The 27,455-nt window shown below is 34.3% G+C and overlaps 1 protein-coding gene across 2 annotated transcripts in view; it reads left to right on the forward strand.

The window, feature by feature from the left end:
• Nucleotides 1-27,455, forward strand: part of LRRTM4 (leucine rich repeat transmembrane neuronal 4) — a 756,267-nt gene that overhangs the window by 485,946 nt on the left and 242,866 nt on the right. The gene's annotated exons all lie outside the window — the stretch shown is intronic.

Below are 27,455 nucleotides of genomic sequence, written 5' to 3' on the forward strand. Positions count from 1 at the left end.
TTGCCAATTAAACTAGAATAAGATATCACACCACATCTCTCAGAATAGCAGTCATAAAAAGACTGTGAATAACAGATATTGGTGAATATGTGGAGAAAAGGGAAACTTCAGACATTCTTGGTAGGAATGCGTATTTGTGCAGTCACTCTAGAAAACAGTATAGAGGTTTAACAAAAATCTAAAAATAGAAATACCATATGACTTAGCATTTCCACTTTTGGGTATTTATCCCCCCCAAAAATGGAAACACTAACTTGAAAATATATATGGAACACAATATTCATAGCAGTGTTATTTATGATTGCCAATATATGGAAGCACTATGTGTTCATCAATAGATGAATGGATAAAGAAGATATATATATATATATATAGGAATACTACTCAGCCATAAACAGAATGACATTTTGCCATTTGCAAAAATGATGGATGGACTTGGAAAGTATTATGCTAAGTGAAATAAGTCAGAGAGAGAAATAAAAATCCTGTATTTGTGGAATCTAAAAAAATAACATGTGAGTATAACAAAAAAGAAGCAGACACAGATATAGAGAACAAACTAGTGATTACCAGTGAGGAGACAAAAGGACAAAAGGAGGGAGGAGTAAGGGTAGAGGATCAAGAGGATAAACTCTACAATGAATTTCTCGATTTTCATACTGAGTGAAGTAAGTCAGACAGAGAAAGACAAATATCATATGATTTAATTATATATACAATCTAATAAAAATGATACAAAAGAACTATTTATAAAACAGAAAAGAAAACTCACAGATTGAAAAACGAATTTTATGATTACCATAGGTGAAACCCTTGTGGGGAGGGAAGAATTGGGAGGTGGGAATAACATATCCACACTACTGTATAAAATAGATGGTTAACAAAAACTGTATACTGCAGGAAAATCTACTCAATAGATTGTAATAACCTATATGGGAAAAAAGAATGTATATATATTTATATGTGTGACAAATTCACTCTTATGTACCCCTGAAACTAATTACAACATTGTAAATCAACTATACTCCAATAAAATTAAATTAAAAAATAAAATCTACTATATATAAAATAAATAGGATACATGAATATATTTTACCGCACAGAGACTATAGCCAACATTTTATAATAACTATAAATATAACACAACCTTCAAAAATAGTGGAGTATTTTTTTTAAATCTGAAACATATCATATTATATGTCAACTGTGAATCAATAGAAAAAATTTTTAAAAATAATAAATTTTTGCTATTCACAACACATGGGTGGACTTACTATGCTTAGTGAAATAAGTCAGAGAAAGACAAATACTGTATGAAATCACTTATATGTGGAATTTATAAAACATATTAGTGAATACAACAGAAATGTAATGGACTCTCAGATACAGAAAACAAAGTAGTGGTTCCTAATGGAGAGAGGGAAGGGGAAAGGGTAAAATAAAGGAAGGGGAATAAGAGGTACAAACAATTATATACATAAAAAATCAGCTACAAAGACACATTGTACAGCATAGAGAATACAATGAATATTTTATACAAAACTATAAATGGATTATAACATCTAAAAACTCTGGGTCACTCTGTCGAATACCTGACACTTATAATATTGTACATGAACTACCCCTCAATAAAAAAAAGAAATTTGTTGAATTAGTTGAAAAATGTTTTGGACTTATCTCAGAATATGCACTGGCTTGGACTAAAATCTATCAAAAAAAGAAAAAAACTTGATCATCATTGCCTCTTTATCCTTAGAAGGTACTTTGTGATGTCCTTGTTTTAAGATGACAGATCTCTTAAATATTACATTGGTCATGTTCTTGTTTCCCTTACTTTTTTAGAAATTAGAAATTAATTACTTGTCCTATTTAAGCAAAGGTTTTGATTAATTTTTTTCATTAATTACATCCATCATTACACTGCTGATATACAACCTAATTCATATTTCTTATGAATTTAGAAATCTGTTGACATCCACTGGATCTGTAGCATTGTAGGTGCTATCTTAATTATTTTAAAGATTCTTAAAACACTTACTATGTAATAGGAGCAATGCCACATGTACTATAGTCCCTAAACTCAATTATTTTTGGTCTGATATGGAAATCAGATGGGCAAAGAAATAAAATGCAACATGAAATGGTCAGCATTGTGAACAATTAGGTAATGGAGACAGAAACTCCTCAGCCAACTCCCCTATTTTCATCGTGTTGCTTACAAATTTGAATCACCAAGAAAACCTTTAATGAATTTTATTTGCAGAATGACTTCTTGAGCACTGGCTTTACAAAAGGCAAAGGATGGTAAAACTGGGGGGAGGCAGGAAACTGCTTTGCTAATGACTCACTTCTATCTGTATCAGAATCTTAAAATCATCATACAGATGCTGTTGGGGATAATGGTAGAAGTGAAATTGCAAGAAGGCCAGAATATTGCATCACTTCAGCTTTTGGCATGTGACATAGATAATGCTGAAACATGACTTCGTAGAATCTGAACAGTAAATTTTTTTCTAAAGTAAAAATTTAGCCATCAGAATGTAAATGGCAACTTGTAAAAACCAAACCAAACCAAACCAAAACAGATGCTATTTTAGAACTGGAGTTAATATGCCCAATGTCAGGTGAAGTCTAAGAGCAAATCTTTTGCTGACTATGCATTGGCAAATGACAATCTATTAGGCAAATTTCAAAGGATGAATCTTTGAATGCAATGTGGCGATTAAAAGCATGGTCTTTATTTGCCTCTTTTTAAAGGATTTGTGTTGAATAATTGAAAACCATAGTAACAATATTGAATTAGTTCTTGCAATTTTTCTACTCAGAGATTTTCCTTGGAAATAGTGTGTATTCATTACTACATATTCAGGAAGAAAATATAAGTGGTCCAAAAAAGGAAACAAATGTTTCCTTTATTGGGGAGAAAATCTGCCAGCTATAGTTGTATGGATACTTTGAAGATCACTAGACTCAGTTGGACTTCAGCAAAGAATGTGAGCTTGTGAATCTTTAGGTTTCACTAGCCACCTGCCTCCAGGCACGCTTCATTACTAAAGTCCTTGGGAGAGTGGACCAGATAAATGTGTACTTTACACCAAGTGCATTAATATAAAATCAGTTCAAATTGTGAAATTAAAATTGAGAGAACATTTAGAATCTAAAACCATTTAATTGCAGGCAAAACTCAATTCTAGTCAGAGAAGATGGAAACTGAAAACAGTCTTTATATTTTTTTAAAAAAATGGAGATTTGTTTCCTGTTTGAAGGAGACACAATGTATTAAATGAATGACAAGTTTTCTTTGGTTAGACTAGGAACAAAGAAAACAGCTATGAGAGAAATCATTGATGTGGTTATATTTGCAAATAACACTCAAAGCAATGAGAGACAAACATTTAGGTGCAGTGTAATACTTGAAATTGTCTGCAAGGCAAGATTAAAAAATGGTTACAGAGGGAACAGAGGGAAATATTAGGGCCTACAGTGATCTAGGTGACAGAGTTCCTCATTAATTTAAGATTCATAAAAAGATATAATAAAACAGCAGGAGACCATACTGTTTGATGACAAATATGAGCTTGATCTCTAACAAAGTTTCTATAAGTTAGTTCAACATCATTGAATGGGATGAAGCCCTTTATGGGGAAGCCAGGATCCTTGAAGCCCACATCATTTTTCTCTCTAGAGTAATTCCCCCTTTAGCCATGGAGGATATATTCCAAGACCTCCAGGTAATGCCTGGAAACCTGTATAGTACTGAATCTTATATACAGAATGATTTTTCTTATGCATACATACCTATGATAAAGTTTAACTTATAAATTAGGGGCAGTAAGAGAGTATTCAAATTGCCGACATCCCTACTTTTGTCTTTGGGGCCGTGATTAAATAAAATAGAGGTGACTTGAACAAAAGCACTGTAATAATTTGGGCAGTTTATCTGATAACTGGGATGACTAACAGGTGGACTGTGTGGGACAAAGGGATGATTCGTGTCCCTAGCAGGGGGGAGCAGGATGACAGATTTAATCAACACCTCAGGATGGTGCCCTATTTAAAATTTATGAATTGCTTATTTCCAGAAATTTCCATTTAATATTTTCTGGCTGAGGTTGACCATGGATAACTAAAATTGCAGGGAACTAAAACCAAGGAAAGGAAAACCACAGGTGAGTGTGGACTACTGTAGTGATGAAAATAGAAGTGGATTTATACTCCTGCCATCCTAGATGATTATAGCCTAGCAGGGGAATCCCATCCCATTTCCTAGGTGACCTGACTACGCGGTGAGGGAAATGGTGAAATTCAATTTCGCAGCTCCAACCTATTGAGGATGGAAATGCCAAGCAATAGGTACGGGGTGAGGGAATCTAGAATTCTAAATATCTGAATAACCACCTGTTGTTCCTGCAGAATTAAAGAGGGCTCAGTCATTTCTAGAAACTTTTAGATCATTGCTCCCAAAACATAGGTCAACAAAGCATTCTATACCTTGGATGGATCAACTGAAACTTGATTTAAGAAATCCCTAGTTGAGGAGTTCCCATTTTGACACAGTGGAAATGAACTGACTAGTATCCATGAGGATGCGGGTTTGATTACTCGCCTTGCTCAGTGGGTCAGGGATCCAGAGTTGCCCTGAGCCATGATGTAGGTTGCAGATGCATCTTGGATCCCGTGTTTTGGCTGTGGCTGTGGCTGTGGCCAGCAGCTACAGCTCTGATTTGACCCCTAGCCTTGGAACTTTTATATGCCCTGAGTGAGGTCCTAAAAAGAAAAAGAAAAAGAAAATCCCTAGTTGAGTGGGAGGAACATGAATAAAACAGTTCTCACTATCTTCCTTCCTTAGCGACTATTATTAGGTCAAGTGCAAGTGATTTCTCTTTATTCCAGAGAATCAACAATATCTATGCTTTCTAGCTAAAAGCCAAACTTATCAGGTCCAGTATATCCAATATTTGAAAATCTCTGTGCTGAGAGCTTAAGGATTTATAAAGAAGTAGCATTAATGTTACACAGTGTACATGAAATTTTTAAGAGATAAGATCAATTCACCTGAAAGAAAAATGCAGCATTTAGAGTGCCCAGTATCAGTGGATGATAGATAGGATCGCAGGAACCTAAGCATCGGTAGAGATGCCATTGTTGGGCTAGTCAGGAATGACCACTGAGAATGTGGTATCTGAGCAGGATCCTTTGGCAGAATTTTTAATTTTTTTATATTTTATTTTTAGGGCTGCACCCAGGCACACAGAGGTTCCCAGGCTAGGGGTCGAATCAGAACTATAGCTCATGGCCTACATCACTGCCAGGGCCAAGCAGGATCGGAGCCGCATTTGCAACCTATAGCTCACAGCAATGCTGGGACCCAGAATTTTTAAGAAATAGGTTTTTGCTTGCTAGAAAAATTAATATTGTTCCAGGGACTATAATCAGCCTGAACAATGGAATATATAGGATAATAACACTTTGGTCCATGAAATTATGTAATCTCTATGTGGAACTGTGGATAAAGCCAGAAATGTACTTCCAACTGTATGAACTTTATTTTGCAATTGTTTTACTTTTCTGTCTTCTCACATGCCCACAACTTTTTTCTTCAATATTTGCTCTTGCTTGGGTTTCTCATGTCAAAATAGTGCTTTCTTTCGATGGTTTCGTGATGGACTCTTCATTATTCTTTTAAGTGGGTGATTCATTTTTACTCTTGTATATGAGTGTTATTAATTTGTATTCTTTAGTTTTTAATGTGACAGCATCTACATTACCACAGGAATAATGTCTCAATTAAAAATCTAAGCTAACTCTTTGAGGGTAATACACTCTAACATCCCAGGAAGGTTTAGTTGAAGTCCAGAATCTCAAAACCATTAGGCTGTACCTTAGAGATTAATCAGACCAAATTATTTTTTAAAATCTTTTAATAATATCCATTCATTGATTAGATTTGACTAACTTCTAACAGTAGTCTGAATTCTTGCAAAGTAATAAATGCTTCTGTCTTCTTTTAATTAAGACATATTTCAATATATTGGATTGTATTTTGTTGTGAAAAGAACAGGGAGACATGAATCAGAAAAATTAGAATTTAGTCCCTTTTGTGCTACACTATATGATAGGTGTTCTTCTTATGAGGAAAAAAAAAGGTATTTCTGGGCATTCAATTTAAACGGGTCTCCTGAAGATTAGATGAGTGTAAGCATGTGAGGTAATTTGAAAAGAATAAAGTTAGAAATCACTTCTAAGTTGTTTTATTAAAAAAACATATTTCTAATCTCCCAATCATTTTTTAATCTATTCCAATTGGCCTTCAAAAATATGAGGCCACCATATCTGAAGACTAAAATAACTTTTACCACTAATAACATACATTTAAAATAATTCCCTTCTGCTCTTTCCAAGGTCATCAATAATTTCCATGTGGCTAAATTCAATTGACATTTCTCTGTCCTGATTTTACTTTACTTATCAGCAGCCTTCAACAGAGTTGACACTACTCTCCTTGAAATATTATTCTTTTGTTGAATCCAAGACACCATAGTCTCCTGGATTTCCCTTAGCATGCCCTGGAAATCAATTTTCAGTTTCCTTTGCTGTCACTTTTACTCTTAATCCACCTGCAGTTTTGTGGGAGGAGAAAGGAGTTCTCAAGATTGGTCCCACTTTTCTCTTCCTTACTTAAAATTTCTTATTTAATTTTGGAATATCAGAATAATTTATTAACATTTCAGATTACATGTATAATTTTTTTCTTTTCTTTTTTTTTTCTTTTTTTTTGTCTGTTTAGGGCCACACCTGTGGCATATGGAGGTTCCCAGGCTAGGGATCAATCAGAGCTATAGCTGCCACCCTAAGCCACAGCCACAGCAACCACCTCAGGATTAGAGCCGCATCTGAAGCCTACACCACAGCTCATGGTAACGCCGGATCCTTAACCCACTGAGCGAGGCCAGGGATCAAACCCAAAACCTCACGGTCCCTAATCGGATTCGTTTCCGCTGCTCCACGACGGGAACTCCTATAATTTCTTAATGACTAGAAAAGTCTTATTAATTTATTTAATTAAATACACACTAATTGAAAGCCTACTTTGTGCCAGATATAGGGCAAGATTTTGAAAAAGAAATGGTGAGTGGGGAGATTAGATTTTGGCTTGAGTGCCACGGACAATTTAGATGCATTCCAACAATTTAGAGTATTCTCCATGAAGGAGTGAATCTCCCATGGATTGATGAAGTACAGCTACCAACTTGATTAGTGTTTGTCATCAAATCAGATACTGGACAAGAAGACAAACTGGTCTAATGTTCTATAAAAACCTCCAAGAACATTTTGTGTATTTATATTCGAAATTTGGCAGAAGTTGCCCTTTTGACTTTATTTTCCTTCAAAGAGAGCTGGTCTTCTTTCAAAGCAACTATTTCAAAAATAGTTAAAATTTAACATTTGCATTTAAAGAAAAGCTGTCAGGATAAAATGCTAAGAACACTATTCATACTTTCCCAAAATGTGATTATAGCTTATACAGAATTAATACATATTCATTCATCATATATACATATGAATGTGCTTATACACACACAAAATGCAGAAAAGCCTGAAAGCACAAAGAATAAATTAAAAATTGAGAGAATTTCCCCAAATGTGATCTGAATATCTCCTCTATATACTCATATTATGCTTTGTTCTTAAATATTCAGGTTTCATTCTATGAATACTGCTTAATAACCTGCTTTCATTACCTAAAAATGAAGCAAGAACATTTCCTCAGGTCAATAGACAGTTTTGTAGGAATGATTTCTAATTTATACCTTGTATTACATCTTGAGAATATAGTATTTATAGGTTCTATGTCTTTTTTATGGGCACTATTTTTCTTTTTTTGTAATTTAGAAGACAATTCTGGTGTTAATTTTATTAGCATATAATTGTTAACGCTTTTTTCATTACAAATGAAAGGCATTTTTCATATTAATAATCTAATAAACCAGTTTGTGTCTTTGTATTATCTTTATTAGTATTATAGAGCATTTAAAAATATGTCTATTTTTGAGTTATAGCATAATCATATTTATTGTGCATTTTATTAGTTTAATTTTTTCTAACATTTCAGTATGAGTCTGGAGCTCATGGAAGGGGCAGAGAATGAGATGGGGATTAGTTTACAAGCTCACATTTTACACATGTAAACATATGTTTTTGTTTGCTTTTTGTTTCTTTTTGCTAGTACAAAATTTAAAAAAAAAAGGTTTATTTTATAGGGAGTGTTTTCCTAAAGTATTATACATAAAGGGAAGTTGAGCTGTCTGTAGGAAAACAGAATGTAATTTTAATATTACAGAAGGGTCGAGACTGTGCTTAACATTTTAAATTAGATTAGTACAATAAGTAAATACTGCAAGATATGACAGCTTCAAAATTGTATATGAACATCATGATGTAGAAGCTCAATATTAACACCCATAGTGATCATTTGCTTTCAAGATTGTCCAAAATGTTGAGAGAATACTGCTTAAATCTTAATAGAGGAAAAAAAAAAAAAAGGACTCAAATCACTAACTGAAACGTAGCCCTTTCCCAATGCTGTCAACTTTCAATTATCCATAATAATGAAGTGGCATACTGACATATAAAATGTTTAAAAAATAAATAATTTCAAAATTAATTTTGAGAAATGTCCTTGTACTTAGGTTTATAGGTAAGAAATACTAACATCCCTGAAGTTTGCAGTACCGATCAAATGATAATTTCTACTTTCTTCTCCCCTCCCTCTCAGTGGGAAGAGACACAGTCACTCACACATACACACACACAAATGTACATTTTTATATATATGCAGGAATATATGTATCTAGAAATCTTTGTAGAACTCCTCGATATATGGATATGTCCGAGGTTTCTTGTTTTCTAGAGCTTAATACAACATCACTTTGGAAAGGTAAGTGATTAATATGCTGGTCATATCTCATGTTTCCTCTTTGCCAAATCAGAGCACCTGGGTACTCTTAAACTCCCAAACATAATTATCCAGGAACCCTGAGGTAACTTTAACTTTTGGCAGAACAACATAAATGCCAAGCAAACAATTAAAAATGAAAGTGGCAGTTAACAAAACCATAAAATATTTTATCCCTTTATATGGTAATTTGTAGAACATGACATGAAAACTTGGGATGATCAAGTCATTTTTTTCTAAGCACTATGTAAAATCAGTTTGTTTTAAAAATAGGTTCCGGGAGTTTCCCATTGTGGCTCAGTGGCTTAGGATCCTGATTAGTATCCATGAGGATGCTGGTTTGATCCCTGGCCTCACTCAGTGGGTTAAGGATCTAGCATTGCCATCAGATGTGGTGGAGGTCACAGACGTGGCTCAGATCCTGCATTTCTGTGGCTGTAGTAGAGGCCAGAAGCTTCAGCTCTGATTAGCCTGGGAATTTTCTTATGATTAGGGTGCCACCCTAAAAATATTTTTAAATAAATAAATAAATAAATAAAAATGTTACAACATGATAGATCTAGAGATTATTATACTAAGTCAAAGAAAGATAAATATTATATGCTATCACTTATATGTGGAATCTAACTAAAAGGTGGTACAAGGGAACTTGTTCATAGAACAGAAACAAACTCACAGATTTCGAAATCAATCTTATGGTTGCCACAGGGAAATAATGGGGAGTGGGGAGGAATTAGGAGGATAGGAGTAGTGTACACACACTGTTGTATAGAGTGATAATTAACAGGAACCTACTATATGGCACAGGGAAATCGACCTGATAGTTTATGATAACTTATATGGGAAAAAATCATATATATATATATATATAACTGAGTCACCTGAAAGTAACACAACATTGTAAGTCAACTACACTCAATATAATTAAAAAAAATAGGTTGATTTAAGGTGAAACCAAAAAGATGCTAAAGCACATCAGAAAAGGAATAAAAATGCAGCTGAACAAATAGGTGAATATTAGTCATAGCATGAGATTTGTGACATAGAAAGGGATCATCTCTCCTAGAATCACATTGTCTTAGAGTTGATCACCATTGTTTTTAAAATCAAATTACCAGTGCAATGAACAGATTTTGTCTGCAATAACTCTGAATAAAATCCACACTATTCTAAATTATCGACTATGATAGACTCTGGGACTAATCTAATTGGCATTTGGATAGTTCCAGTTTGAGAGGCAGTACAGTTCATCAGTTAAGAACATAACCTCATTTTTTGGGGGGGGGCCATACTGACAGCGGATGGAAATTCCCTGGCCAGGGACTGAGGCTGAGCCATAGCAGTGATAATGCCAAATCCCTAACCACTAGTCCACTGGGGAATACTAAGAACAAAACTTCTTTTTCTTTTTGTCTTTTTAGGGCTGGACCCTGGGCATATAGGTTCCCAGGCTAGGGATTGAAATGGAGCTACAGCTGCCAGTCTATACCACAGCCACAGAAATGCAGGATCTGAGCTGAGTCTGTGACCTACACCACAGCTCATGGCAATGCCAGATCCTTAACCCACTGAGCAAGGCCAGGGATCGAACCTATGCCCTCATGGATGCTAGTCAGATTTGTTTCTGCTGAGCCATGACAGGAACTCCAAAACAAAATTTCTTAAGCCAGTTAACCTGAGTTTACATCCCAATCCCACCTGTTTCTCCAAGCAACTATGAGCAAGCCCTCTAACCCCAATGGTGTTAGAAAGTTTATGTCTTAAGCATTTATAACTGTTCTTGAAAATAGTGACTGCTATGTAAGGCTTAAGTAGCATTAATATTCCAGTTTTAAATTCTTCCTTTTATTGAGATAAACCATCTTCTCTACAAAACTATCATTTTATCTATCAACTATCTATTTATTTATGTACTTATTTATTTGGCCTCATGCAGCATATGGAGGTTCCTGGGCCAGAGACTGAATCCGAGCTGCAGCTCTGACCTCCACCACAGAGGTGGATCAAACCCGCACCTCTGCAATGACCCAATCCATCATATCCTTAACTCACTGGGCCACGGTAGGAACTCCTGAAAACTATCCATTTAAAAATTAGTAGCTGGAGTTCCCATCTTGTTACAAACCCGACTAGCATCTATGAGGATGCAGGTTCGATCCCTGGCCTCGCTCAGTGGGTTAAGGATCCAGGGTTGTCGTGAGCTGTGGTGTAGTTCGCAGACATGGCTCTGATCCTGAGTTGCTGTGGCTCTGGCCTACGCCAGTGGCTACAGCTCCAATTGGACCCCTAGCCTGGGAACCTCCATATGCCACAGGTGTGGCCCTAAAAGACAAAAAGACAAAAAAAAAAATTAAAAAGATAATAAAAATAAAAATTAGTAGCTGACTTTAATTTTACTGACAATTAATAACATCTTTTATATGCATAATTATAATTTCTACTGGAGTATGGCCAAAGTCAATAGTCTTAGGCATTCCTGCCATGAAATTTTCCCCTGAGTATGAATACAAGATGAAAAGGGCAAATATAAATCAACTACAATTAATCACTGTAGTTTTGATACAGTTCCTCAGCTAATTATATCTCTATCATTGTCAACTCAGTTTGGCCTTCTGCCTGGGTGAAGAAAAACTTATTTGTTCAGCTTCAACATGACTTTTACAAATAGAGAAAACTTCACTTATCACCTTTCAACCAATATACAACTTCCCCAATTATAATATACACTGTCTTCATAGGGTGACATCACTGACTGAAATGTACAGTATTTCTATTGGACATTTTAATAATATGGAGGGAAAAATGTATTTTAGAATTAATGAAAATAGTGCACATGCTTTTTCAGCAACTCCTATTTTTCCTTAATAGAACTTACTAAATTTATGCATGACTATATAATTATTTCTTTAATAGCAGGTGTCCCTGATCAGAATGTAAGAAGCAGAGTCTCTACCTGACTCATTTATCATTTATTCATAGAATAAATATTCATTGAGTACTGGCCATATGCAAAATAATCTTCTAGTCACAAAGAGAGGCAAACAAACCCTTTCTCCTATGGATACCTCAGATGAACCAAAGGATTTTCCACCATTTCTGAAATCTAGCAGGTATCCAGTATTTATGGAATTGAAGTATTTGAATGCATTTCCATATATAAGGACAGTTCTACAACAGGCATATTTGAATATCACAAATGTGTCTTATTAGAATTTTTTCTAACCAAAGAATTGGTAAATAACTTTTGTGAAGAGCCAAATAGTAAATGTTTTAGGTTCATGGGCCATGTGGTCCCTGTAGCACCTACTGAACCCTCTCACTGTAGTGCAATAGCAACTGTAGACAGTACATAAACAAGAAGGAATAACTGTTTCAAGAAAAATTTACAAAATTAGAAGGTGTGTTGGATTGGATCCATGGGTGTGTTTACCAACCTTTGTTCTTTACCATGGCACTCACCAACCAATCTCTGTGGTTGTTTTAATAAGTAACACGCTACCCCTGTCAACAATTTCTTACATCACACAAAGTGTAATAGTCACTATTTTGGTAGCTTTCTTTTGACCCATGAGTTTTTGTCGTCCCTTTTTAGACATATCCCTAGTTTGTATGTAACATCCCAAAGTGTATATCCAGTGTAGTCTATTGCACTGCCTCTTTCCCAATATCTGACACCCTTACTGGACATTATTAGTTATTGTTTTAAAATCTGGATCACTATATTGATTCTTCTTTTTCAACTAAAAGGCTTGTAGATATCTCCTATTCCCTATTCGTACCATTTTTAAATTTAATGTTTATACTATTAATTTTTATTTTCTTGTTTATGAAAGAGCATGTTAGCATGCTAACAGTTTTTAAATGTTATTTTTGTGAACTATCCTATTTGTTTACCTCTATCATCTAGAAAATTTGTTAATATTTACTTCCCCAATTTCCTTAAAATCTTTAATAGACACCTGATACCTCCCTCTAAAGTGGTACAAAGTTATTAATCAACTCCATTTAGATATAATTATTGAACCAGCTGTGACTCTACATTATTTCATTGTCATTTCCACAAGGTATATATATACCTATTTCCACACAATTAACATATTGGTCCTGGTCTTACTTGTGTAAAATCAAGACAGTGCACTAGGCATTTTTGGTAGAGTCTGTCAATCCAGTAATCTCCTCAGGAAAGTAAATTATTTAGATTGACATAACTGGATTTATACTCATTTTTTCAATATTTGAAGACTTTACTAATTTGAGAACTGCTAGTTTTATAATTCAGTTTAAAATTTGCTAGAGCTTGGTAGTCTGCTTGATTCTAGAATTCATATTTTCACTACTTAAAAATTATTTTCTTTCTTTTCTTTTTTTGTTTATTTTTGTTTTTTGGGTTTTTTTTGTCTTTTTTTTTTGGTCCTTTTTTTAGGGCTGCACCCGCGGCATATGGAGGTTCCCAGGCTAGGGGTCTAATCAGAGCTATAGCTGCCGGCCTACGCCAGAGCCATACCAATGCCAGATCCAAGCCATGTTGGCAACCTACACCATAGCTCACGGCAAAAATTATTTTCTTATGCCTAGTTTTATAACATTTTAACTCATAAATTTCTGCAAAGGATAGGAATAAGTGAATGCTTTTAAAACTTGTCAAATATGTCATATATAAATCTTTAACTATGTAATTCATGAATTCTTAGGTGCCGTCTTACTACCCCTTCGAATATCAAGCTGTGTATGACTTTTTAGTTTGATGCTTTCACTCTTTCAAAATTGCAGATAATTTTCCATTCTGGAAAGTACATAGGCAAAATGGAAGTTGAATTTTTTAGATCATTTTCTGCCTTCTGTTAATCTCAGCTTATATTTACCACAAAGCATCTTCTAATCCTTTTCTGTCTTGTTCCTGGATAAAAATCCCTTTCTTCCACTTTACTATAACACTGAACTCTGTACACACACACATTTTCACGTCAATTGTGAAATATTGAAGAAATTGAAGTTCTCTGTCTGTAGTTAGCCAGAAAGCTATCTAGTCTCATTCTTCCTCCTTGAGTCCTACTTCAATCTGTCTTTTTGTTTGTTTTGCATCAGTCTTGATTTTTTTGTTGTGTTTTGTTTTGCTTTTTGGTCATACTCACAGCACCCAGAAGTTCTAGGGGCCAGGGACTGAACTTGTGTTACAGCAGCAAACCAGGCCATATCTGTAACAACACCAGATTCTTAACCCACTGATCCACCAAGGAACTTTTAAATTTTGATACGTTATAATGTATTTACATTATTTGGAGAAATAGTCTTATTTCAAGATATTTTTATTTCCACACATATAGCATACTAATTCTGATAATATCATATTTAAAAAAATTTTTTAATTAAAAAGCATCATGATTCCTCCCCTAGTCACTAAAACTGTACCCCTCATTTGCCCTGTGTCATGGATGAGTGTTCTCTCAGGAAAAGACCTGATGAAATGGAAATGATGTTTTTACCAGTCTTAATTTCTTTTTTGTTTCCTTGGTATAAATGGTGTATGTGAGAGAAAACTAATGATAGAAGACCATTTATCATCCTTGAGGTTATGAAGGTAATTTACGAATAACACAAACATATCTTAAAAGTCAATTGTCTTGGTTATTGCAAGAAAAATAGATGTGCATAGTTTTGAACCTCCACACTTCCCACATAAGAATGGACAGAGAAATGAGATAGCTAAATTAAAAGTTCACAAGTAATATTTACTGCAAAAGTAGGTGACAAGGTAATTCCCATGAGCACTCAAATCCAAGTAGGTAGAGACACAGACCTATTGGCTTTAACAGAAAAGGAACCAAAGAAAAGCAATAAGTCATCGATGGAGCCAAGAACAGGAGAACCCCAAAATAGCCAACAGGAAAGTGTAATGGGCCATTTTACAAATTCTAGGTGAAACCAGGAAACATTTCACCCATCCCCAAGGTGAGTGAGTACAAGCAGCCTGGGCTCATGGCTACAGGCATTGGAAGAGTAAATACTTGCTAATTCTCAACACTGACCAAACTGGGTTCCTTATAGAATATAGTTCTTTTTTGAAGAGACATTTGTTGGAATGGAATAAACATTGAACATGGAAAGAAAATAAAAACAAAGAAAGGAAAATCCCAGATAAAACTGAGGAAAGCAGAGAGCCAGGAAAGCTCAAAAGGTGAGCTGCCATATTTTGCACAATACAGAATAATAAAAGAGAAAGGGACAGTGATAAGTTAGAAAAGCTGCCCACTCTACTCTTTACTTCTAAAAGTTGAAGACTCTTCACACATCTCCACAAAACAGAGCAGCCCACAAAATCATACAAGACTATACAACCAGTATTCTAAATGAGCTCAAACAGTAAGATCAAAATATATGACATGAAAGACCATTGTATACCAGAAGGGCCTAATCTCCAAAATATACAAACAATTCAACAACAACAAAAAAACCAATTGAAAAATGGGCAGAAGACCTAAAGAGACACTTCTCTAAAGAAGACATATGGCAGTTCCCAGCATGGCTCAGAGGTTGATGTACCCAACTAGTATCCATGAGGATGAGGGTTCTGGACTCTCTCAGTGGGTTAACAATCCAGTGTTGCCTTAAGCTGTGGTGTAGTTTGGAGATGTGGCTTGGATCTGGCATGCTGTGGTGTAGGCTGGGGCGGCTAGAGCTCCAGTTCAACCAAAAAAAAAAACTATATATGGCCAGTAGTTACAAGAAAAGATGCCCAATATTGCTAATCATTATAGAAATACAAAGTAAAACTGCAATGAGGTACCAACTGACACCAATCAGAATGGTTAACAAGTCTACAAATAATAAATTCTAGAGAGAGTGTGGAGAAAAGGGAACACTCCTTCACTGTTGTTTGGAATGTAAACTGGTACAACCACTATGGAAAATGGTATGGAAGTGCCTCAGAAAACTAAATAGAGAACAATCATATGATCTAGCAATCCCACTTTTGGGCATATATTTGGATGAAACTTCCATTCAGAAAGATATATTCACCCCTATTTTCATTGCAACACTATTTCCAATAGCTAAGATGTGGAAATAACCTGAATGCCCATCTACAGATGAATGGATTAAGAAGATATAGTACATATATACAATGGACTACTACTTAGCCATAAGAAAGAACAAAATAATGTCATTTTGCAGCAACGTAGATGCAACTAGAGAGTCTCATAGTAAAAGAAGTAAATCAGAAAGAGAAAGACAAATACCATATGATAACACTGATATGTGGAATCTAAGATATGCCAGAAATAAACCAATCTACAAAACAGGAACAGACTCACCAACATAGAGAACAAATTTGTGGTTGCCAAGAGGAGGTGAGAGGAAGTGGGATGGCTAGAGAATCGGGGTTAGTAGATGCAAACTATTAAATTTATAATGGATAAGTGATGAGGTCCTACTGTATAGCACAGGGGACTATATCCAATCTCTTAGAATAGAACATGATGTAAGACAGTAGGAAAAGAAGAATGTGTATATATATATATATTACGGGTCACCGTGATGTACATCAGAAATTGACACAACCCTGTAAATAAACTATACTCTAATAAAAAAAAATTTAATTTTTTAAAAATCTAAAAAGTGAAATAAGATGGACCTTCTCAATGAAGGAAATGTTCTATATCTTGACTCTGTGGATATCAATAGCCTGGTTGTAGTATTGCACTATAGTTTTTCAGAATGTTCACATTGGGGGAAACTGGGTAAAGAGTACATGGTATTTACATTATTTCTTACAACTGTATATACATCTACAATTATCTCAAAAGAAACAGTTCATTTAAAAAATAAAGGAGGAGTTCCCACCCTGGCTCAGTGGTTAAAGAATCTGACTAGGAACCAGGAGGTTGCGGGGTTCGATCTCTGGCCTTGCTCAGTGGGTTAAGGATCTGGCATTGCCGTGAGCTGTGGTGTAGGTTGCAGACACGGCTTGGATTCCGCGTTGCTGTGGCTCTGCTGTAGGCCGGCGGCTATAGCTCTGATTAGATCCCTAGCCTGGGAACCTCCATATGCGGCAGAAGCGGCCCAAGAAATGGCAAAAAGACAATAAATAAATAAATAAATAAATAAAAATTTAAAAAATTAAAGGAAAATCCTAGTTAGTCAGCTCTGGAGAACAGGGAACCAATTCATTTTCTTTAAAGTAATAAATAGTAGGGGGTAAAAAAATCTTCATATTTATCCTGCCTTTCCTATGTGAACTATTACACTAATAGTAAATGAGTGAAAGTTTCTTTTTATAGAATTATTCCCACTAATAAAATAAAAATAATTAAGCTATCATAATTTTGCAACCTTCAAAAAATTTGTTGCTCCAGGCATTGAATATCAACAGTTGTTAATAGCATCAAACAAACATAGCATGCTTCCTGAAGAAGGAAAATATCATCTCTACACTGGACACAGTTATTGAAAACTGAGTCTAAGCAAGCCTCTGGATTCAACTGCCTATTTCAGGAAAAAACAGGAGGCAAAAAAAAAAAAAAAAATGTTGAACTGCACCATGATTGTGAAATCAGCAAAATCCAGATTGTGGGAGACCCAAAAGCCCCTAGCCTTCTACCCATAATTAGGAAGAGAAAAATAAAAGATGGAGTGAGCATCTGCAGATTGAGCAACAATTAAAACGCATATTATGTTTTTAAAAATTGAAAAAGATTAAACTATAGTACCTAAGAAAGTACACATTGATATTAAAACTAGAAAAGCTTACAAGAAAGCAATTGCGGGGGAGTTCCTGTTGTGGCTCAGCAGTTAACTACCCAACTAGCATCTGTGAGAATGCGGGTTCCATCCCTGGCCTCTCTCAGTGGGGTAAGGATCCCGCGTTGCCGTAAGTTGTGGTGTAGGTCGCAGACGAAGCTCTGATCTTGCATTGCTGTGGCTATGGCCTAGGCGGTAGCTACAGCTCCATTCGACCCCTAGCCTGGGAACCTCCATATGCGGCAGGTGCAGCCTTAAAGGGACAAAAACAAAAACAAATGCAATTGCAATGAACGTGAAGGGCACTTGATTGGATTGAACTGGTGCACTTGGACACCTGGACAAGGACACATAAGAGGCTGGCAAAATTCTATTTCTTGAATTGGATTTTGGTTATAGGGATATTGAGTTTATAATATATCATTAAGTTCTGCATCTATTTTGCATGCTTTGTTTTGGATTTCTCTGGTGGGTTAGGGGCTAAGGATCTGGGTGGGTTAAGCATCCAGCATTGTCACTGCTGTGTCTCTGATTACTGCTGTGGCACAGGTTTGGGTTCAATTCCTGGCCTGGGCACTTCCATATGTGAACTTCCATGGCCAAAAAAATTTTTGAAAACCCCAAAATTTGCATCTATTTTGCATGCTTTATTATTAATTAAATATTTGAGAAAGTACACTATAGTGAACATTTCTTCACATTTTGAAATACTTTGATATCCTTATTTTAAACTTATAAATAAATATACCTTTGTAAGATATATAATATTTATATAACTATTTGCCATAATAGGACAATTGTATTATTTCTAGTTTTTAATTATCGTGAATAAAGTTACAATAAGCATGTTTTCTATTTAAAACATGATCTTGAAATATTGATTGTGTTATTGTTTAGGTCTCAGATATGCTGGTTCTTTGCTATCTGCCCTCACAATAAGGGAAATATAAAATGATGATGACCTGAAATTTGCAGTGCTTCTCTAACATTTAAGTAATTCATCTATCCTTTATAGGAGATTTTTTTGTGGGGGTATTAAGCTACTTAATAAGAGCACTATTACATTTTGAGAGACAAATAAGCCATCTTTATAGTACAAAACTAAAAAGTGCTGTTAATATTAAAATTGAACTAAGGAGTAAATGAGAAGGATAAGTCAGTCTAATGTAGATTTTTGCATAACCTAGATTATTATATCTCCCCACTCCCTCAACTATAGAAAAGTCTAATCTATTCTCAGATATGCAAAGAAAAGAGTTCTATGTATATTTGAGGTGGAAGAATTCTTACACTTTTCTCTGTTTTAGAAATATCTGTTCCTTCAATTACACTGATATTCAGTACACAAGGAAATGGTGATTTAATTTGTCAATATTATTTACAGATGCATGGCCAATATTGTATACAATATTAATATATTAAGAATTTAAAAACTAATTATGCATTTATTGCTTACATAATTATGAGCTAATTATACCACTAATGGAAAATGTCTTTCATTGCTGTTAGACTTCAATAAAGATACTTTTTATAATCTTTACTTGGCATTTAGTGTGTAATAAATGTCTTCATAAATATAAATTCAATGCTTTCTTGAGAGAGGCCATTTAAAATAATAAATGCATGTGACAATGATCTTGTTTAGAAAATATGAGTTTTAAATACTGAATAGATTACAACCTCTGCTGCTTCCTTGGAATTACTATTCTTTCATTGTAGCTAAATTTTAAAGCCCTTCTTCCCAAGAAATTATTTCTGTTGCAACTTTTCAGCTACTTTTCAATTTAAAAACACCAGATAGCTATAAATTGTGATTATCTCAAAAGATGTATTTTCCTTTCCATCTGTGTGCTGTTTTATTGGGAATTTGACCATGTCATTAAGTATAAAATATGTAATAGGTGGATCACTCTTACTTAGTATAAGCAGTAGAAACATTTTTATGGTCTAATAAGCAATTAATATCTAGAAAGAAAGAAAAGTTTGTGTTACAAATTCCCAGTAAACGGATATGGCAAAACTGGTGGTAAAACAAACGATTATTTCCAAACATATCATTATTGATATATAATTACTATAAACAGATACTCTTTATAAAGCAGATAATTTTTAAAATAAGCAGGTATGCCTCAAGTATGCTCTGATGCAACCCTCTAGCACATTTGAGTTATAACATTTGTATGTTTGACCATAGACCATAATAATTACGTTTCTCATACTTACCTGTCAGGGGAGATACCATGATGACGAAGGTGGTTTTCCCAGGCTGAGAATAGGTTTTCTTCTTATCTTTTGATCTTTATATCACCATATACTTCTTATCTTTTGATTTTTATATCACCATATACTGTACTTTATATCACCATATATTTTTTATCTTTATATCACCATATACCATATGACCATATGCTATATATTATGTTAATTTTCAGTGTGCTTTCTTTTAATGTACATCACAGTCATTTTTGTCTCATCTTTGATAATCTTCCCTTGTTTTCAGAATTTATTTATGTTGCTCATTCTCATTGAAATTACAGAGAAGACTACCTAAGAGTGGTTCTTTGTCTCTTCTTTAAGTCTCACCTCATAGAATCTGATTTCCAAGCAAATTTTGAAGATTGTTATGTGCATGTTTTTGTCTTATATTCTCTTCAGCTTCTCTAGATGTCTTTTAATGGAGGGAGGGAAGGTGAGGAAGTTGATCTAAACTCAACATTTTTTCCTGGAAATCCTCTGATTAATGTTTTTAAGTGGTTTCTGACACTTGATTTCCTTTCATGCCTTTGGCCTCTGTTGTCCCACTTCTACTTCATTGAATACTCACCAGCATTCTTAATCTATATGCATTTTATTTCTTAGTGAGTCTTAGGTTACTTCTTCCTTCAACTTTGCTTTGGACTTAGATTTAAATACATTTGCTTTTTCTTTTTGTAGCAGAAGGCTAAACTGTTTGTTAATGCTCCTTATATCCATGGAAAGCTTAAAAGAGGTAGCACCATTAAAAAAATTGCTTATTTATTTCAATTGAAGTAAAACTTTATCAAAATTTATATGGGTGTGAAGTGAAAAATTATTTCATTTATTTATTTATTTATGTCTTTTTAGGGCCGCACCTGTGGCATATAGAAGTTCCAAGGCTAAGGGTTGAATCAGAGTTGCAGCTGCCTGGCCTACACCACAGCCACAGCAACACATGATCTGAGCCACATCTGCAGCATACACCACAGCTCATGGCAACACCAGATCCTTAACCCACTGATCGAGGCCAGGGATTGAACTTGAGTCCTCAAGGATACTAGTCAGAATCCTTACCGCTGAGCCACAACGAGAACTCCCTCATTTTATATGTATGTGCATTAATTTAAGCTTATGTTCTTTAAAATTGGACACAGTTACTAAAAAATAGGGGACAGTATAAGAAGCAGTTTAAAAAATGACTCAACATTAGCTCTATTGATAAGTTTTAATCTTCTTTTAAGCAGTGTAGCTACTTCTCAAATATAACTTTACTGAGTGTATATTTTGGATACTGCAAATATAATATGTCAAAATCTACATGATAAGAATTGAACAAATATTCTGAAATTAAGGCAGCCCACACTGTAATTTAAATATTTTGCTTCAGATAATTTCAATATTATTTGAAAAGCAAACAGTTAATAAATGATTAAATAGATGGGTCTATCCTTTAGACAACTCACCTTTAATTATAATCATATAGAAAAAGGCTTTTAGTGATTCAGGAAGTACATTATACACTCAGAACTGATATTCTACTGATGAAACTGGTACAGTCATACCATTTGCTAAAATATTAAACTGCTTCTATAATGGTTGGTAAATAGCTTTTACCATGATTTTCCTGAGTGGCTACCGGCTCATTCTGCCCCTGCCAGCTGGCTATTGAGATTAGGAACACATCATTGCTCCAAAAACCTCTTAATCACATGTGCATGTATGTACTGCTAATTGATTTTGGCATGCTGTGACATTCAATCTTTTACATAAGTTATGCTTAAACGCATTATTATTATTCCTTGTAGTAGTCAATTCAGCTTCTCCAATTTTATAACCTAAAAGAAAGTATCCTTGGGTTAAATCATCATTTCCCCATTAAACACTGAACCTTGCTTTACATCTAGTGATGGACACAGTCTATAAATAATTCAAGGGGAATACAAAGGAAGGCGTGGCAAGGGGAAGGGCACTACAGGGATTTCTGTTATTGCGATACTTCCTAGTGATTTGGCAGAAATTAGAAGACCAAAGTGGAAAATGGGAAAACTCAAATTCTGTTGCAGAAATGTAACTAAGGGGGTAGTTTTTCTTTTTTGTTATATTTCCTTATGTTACAGTATATATTTTCCTTCAGATAAATATTCCTGTAGCATTTTACTAAATATTCACTATTCATAGATGTATCTAATATTTATTTGCATTGTCTTTATATAGATATCTTCTTTAAATACTTGTATGTAACTGTAACCCAATATTATGTATTACATTGTGAATTTCTCTCAAAATATAATTTCAATTCAGATAAAAATTTTGAAAAAATACTTGGGTGAACTTGTGCGTACGTGTTGAATATGCAAATAAAGATGCAAATGAGACTTTTTCCATTCTGGATTGTAATTTTTATATGACAGTAAATTGCTTTTCAAATTTTTTAGAAGGATTAGAGTATAGATAATTTACTAATTAAAGTCTGTTACCAAATTTTAATAAAATTAGGTTAGTCACTTAGTATTAATTTGGTTGTAATTTTTAAATATAATTTAAAATATGGCAAAATTAACAATAAATTATTATAATAATTTAGATTTTTTGCTAATGCATATTTTGGACAGCAACTACTCCTATAATTACTCATTTGGTTAAAAACCAAACACTTGGGAACCTGGCATATAAGCAGTTGATTCTCAGCTCCACCTTCCAAGTTGCACAAAGTTTTTAATTTCTCTCAGCTTCCTTTCCCTTATCTGTAAAATCAAGAAAATATTATATCTACTTGCTAGGGTTTCAGAGAGGATGGAAGAGAATGATCCATGTAAAATGCTTCAGACGGCTCCTAGAACACAAATGTTAGCTATTATTATCATCACTGTAACAAATCAAAAGACTCTTTCCCTTGTAGTGCTAATTATTGAAGAGTTCCACAGACTACCTTATCCCAATTCAAAATGTAAAAATAGGCATGACTTGAGTTGTTGTAAGCCTTAGACTTTCAAAAATATGGATCAAGAGACTTTCTCATTCAATTTGAAACAAATATTTATAATTTCTCAAATTAATTATTATTGGCAAAAAATTTGGAAAATATTCTCTTCTTGCATTATAAGGTAAAAACCTCTTTATATTTCAAACAAGATATATCCTAACTAGCTTTCCAAACATTCTTAGGGAAGAATGTACTTAACTCAGTGCTTAAAATGTGTTTCCAATAATGGAATTTCCATGATCCACCTTTACCAACATGTTTATTCTGGCTGTTTTATATTTTTCAGAAAGCTTCACATATGTTATCTCACTTAATCCTCAAATGGGAAAAATATTAAATGAGCAAAATATGTTTTATTACTCCATAGATTAGAGAAATGATCTAAAAATAAAAAAAGAAGAGGGAACATGGCTTTCCACTTTCCTGATATCATACAATTAATCAACAAAATAAATGTTTTTCCATATTTCTTTTTGACTTCTTCTTTTCCTTTTTTCTTTTAAGGACTTGAATTGTTTTATCATTTTCATTCTAGACTCTTTACAGCCAACAACGTGCATTTGTAAGGTAGATTCCTGGTTTTAGAATTTATGGCATTAGTAATTGCATTGGTATTTATGCTATAGAACCACACTAGAATTTCAAGGATTAAATAAGAAAAAACGTTTGTTTTTTATTTACCCTGTGTGTTGGATGAAAATTTCTTCTGGTGCTCTCACTTGAGTTTTTACTCATGCAGCTGCATTCAACTGGAACTTTGTTAAAAGACTGGGTTTAGTTGGGATGGCTGTGATAATTGAGGATTTCTGTCCATGTGATCTTCTATACATAGTGTGAAAAGTATGATCTTCACATAGTGACAGATGGCAAGCTCAGATATGTAATCATTTATCATGTCTTGGCTTGTGTGTTGATATTCCTTTGGCCATGATATTTCAGAGGGGCAAGCTCAGAGTAATGTAACACTTTATCCTGTTTTGCTCTCTGAGTCCAATGATTAATGCCCCAGTCCATCTGTAAAATACACCCACTCCATGCCCAAACTCCAATATCTTATTCAATCAAAGCACTAGTCTTGAATTCCATACTCTTTATCTATATCAGTTCTGGATATAGATAGTTCTTCTTCTTTACAGTACCTCTGATGTGTTCTTGATATTCCAGAAAAACTAAAAAGTTAAATCATACACCTTTATACTGCCAATGTACAATGATGTAACAAGTGTCAATGAGAAATGAGAGGCAATCACTGATCTACAATGATTCTGAAAATAACGGGTATCTTTTCTTAGGATTCCCCACTCAAGGACAAAGAATATTCCTTGATTAGAGTCTTATTCTGTCCACTGGGAGTGTGATTCTCAATTCTTTGTCCTTGGTGACTCTTAGCCCCAAGCTGAGAGATACACTTTCTCGTCTATAAGGAAGCACAAGTGTTTGACTGAATACCTTCTCAGGTTGCTTTTCGGTTGTATCTATATGAACACAGAGATATCTTTTCATTTTGAATTGCTTCTGAATCTTTTTTTTTTTTTTCTTTTAGGGCCACATGGTGGCATATGGAGGTTCCTAGGCTAGGAGTCCAATCGGAGCTGTAGCCACTGGCCTACGCCACAGCTACAGCAATGCCAGATCTGAGCCACATCTGCAACTTACACCACAGCTCATGGCAATGCCGGATCCTTAACCCACTGAGCAAGGCCAGGGATTGAACCCACAACCTCATGGTTCCTAGTGGGATTTGTTTCTGCTGCACCACAATGGGAACTCTGCTTGTGACCCTTTTAGTTCGATCTACTACTACTCCCTTAAATATGGTGTGAGCTTCACATGCATGTTTCAAAAGCCATATCTACAATTATTTGTAAATGTCTATTTTGCATGGAGTGTTAGGACAGAACCTTTAAGATTCTTAGAAAACATTTTGTGAACCTGATGGGGTCTACTTGATAATTCTATAAATGTTTCTAAATTAACAACAGAATATCTTAAAGCTATACTACACTTAATCCTTACTGTAAGGCCATTTCTTATTTTGAAAATCTTTTACACTTGGGAAGGACTGGAAAAAATACAGTTTCTTTTCAAACTAAGTGAGTCCTTTGTCCTCTATACTTTCTATTAACACCACTTGTGAACTGAAAATGTCTCCTTTTAGTTCAGCTTTCTCTTCCTGTACCTTAATATACACAGTTGAAAAAAAGCAAAATTACAATACCTGGTCTAGAAATCTCAGATTCACAGGCTCGTTAAGCATATTCCACGTTTTCTAAGCAACAACAGGTAATGGTTTTGCTAATTGTTTCAGCTGCCAGTAACAATTTCTCCCCTTTTCTTTCAGCTTCCACTAGCATTTAGTATGCCATTCTTTCAAATTTTTCCAATAGCCTCTTTGGCACCCATCTACCCTCTACTCTCTCTCACTACTTAGTACCAAAGCCAGTACTACATCTTTAAAACTTTCCATTATATTTTAGCCCCACTTCTGATAAAACTTTCTGGTCAGTTATCTATTGGTACATATGAGTGACATTAATGTAATAATCTATAAATGTAACTAAGTTTGTCTCTCTTAAAATTGATTTGCATGTATTAAAAACAAGAATTGACTTTATCTGTAAATTATTTAATTTTTATCCCTGGATTAGCAGTATGACTACATGCTAATTCCTTTAAGCAATTACTGTCTGCCAATCATTTGTGCTAAAAATCTAAATTCATTTTCTCATTGTAACTTAACAATGGCTCCTTCAATAAGATTCATAGTAACTTTTCACTGGTATGGATAACTGTGGTTTAGGAAACATTTGTAACCTTCTCAAGGTAACATAGAAAGTAATAAATTTTGGATTTAAACCTTAATATTCTGACTACTGAGATAATACTCTTAAGTTGTAATATAATGTTGCCTAAAATGTTGTGTATCTGATATTAAGGACTTTGGGGGCTTATTAATGACAAGGGATATCAACAATCAGGGTCACATCACTATATTATCTTTATTTGTAAAACAAGGACAAGGTTAGTATCCAGTAGTAGTTTCCTGAATAAATTCAATTTTGTAAAACTCAATACCATCTATTTGTTAGTGGAGTTATATTTTGACTATAACAAGTCTAAAAATTGAGTTTCCAAATTTCATTCAAGAAGTTTTTCACATAGCACTGTGAAATGAACAGCAGATTGGGGCCTTCTCACATGTGAGATTCAAGATTGGAGCTGCAAATTCACTACTTTTCTGTGACAAGGTATTCCTTAATGTTCCTTTAGAAATTGTTGGGGAGGAGTGGGGCATACATGAAAGAGATTTAAATTTCAGGATAAAAATATTTAAATAAATTATGCTTTACTGCATTCAAATATAAACCAATGTTAAAATTAGACTAAAATACTTAGAAACTTTTAATTTACTTTTTTGAAAGGAAAATAATTATAATTGTTACACCAATTGTTTATATGCAAATTATACTTTTCACATTGCATCAGAAGACTTAAAATTTTCAAAAGGCTTTAAACTTTGTCCTAAAAATGATTTTTTCCTATTTGGTTGGAAAGCTTTCTGAGTTAATGTAAGCCTTTAGCCAAACTTCTAAATTAGTAGCAATTCAGAATTTAACAGGAAAGAAAAATGTATGTATTTCTTATTATAATCATTCCCGTCGTGGCACAGTGGTTAACGAATCCGACTAGGAACCATGAGGTTGCGGGTTCGGTCCCTGCCCTTGCTCAGTGGGTTAACGATCCGGCATTGCCGTGAGCTGTGGTGTAGGTTGCAGACGCGGCTCGGATCCCATGTTGCTGTGGCTCTGGCGTAGGCCAGTGGCTACAGCTCCAATTCGACCCCTAGCCTGGGAACCTCCATGTGCCGCGGGAGCGGCCCAAAGAAATAGCAAAAGACAAAAAAAAAAAAAAAAATCTAATGATTCTAGAAATTAGCCTGAGTGCTGCTGTTATGATAATAAAGAACGGAAGAGGTTAATTTCTGCCTTCTGCTAAAAAAAAAAGAAAGAAAGAAAGAAAGAAAGAAAGAAAGAAAGAAAGAAAGAAAGAAGGAAAGAAAGAAAGAAAGAAAGAAAGAAAAAAAAAAAAGCTGTAGGGAGTCAGAATCAATAAACATCATGAGTTAATCCATACACAGCAGTCTAGCGCAAAAGGTTATCCAGACACAGATATGATATGGCAGCTACAACATTCTTCTCAGAAAGGATGTAAATGAGAAAATCCCAGCCATCAACAAATAAAAGAACCCTTAGGCATCCTTCAGGTATCAAAAAGCATTTTTTGTTTGTTTTGTTTTGTTTTTTAATCTGCTCAAAGTCAGAAAAAGAACAAAAACAAAAACAATTGAGAATTCAGAAATGGCTAAGTGAAATGCATTTTTGAACAAAGAAAACAAAAGCATTTTTCTGTAAGGGGAACTATTTTTCATCACATAAAATAAATTAAATGTTTTAAATGGAAACTAGATTTCAAAAACATCAAAATGTAAAATAGTGTTTTCAATTGTTTATTAGACTAAACTACCTGTATATCACATCCATA

This window comes from Sus scrofa, chromosome 3 (assembly GCF_000003025.6).
Source record: "Sus scrofa isolate TJ Tabasco breed Duroc chromosome 3, Sscrofa11.1, whole genome shotgun sequence".
NCBI classification, from domain to species: domain Eukaryota; kingdom Metazoa; phylum Chordata; class Mammalia; order Artiodactyla; family Suidae; genus Sus; species Sus scrofa.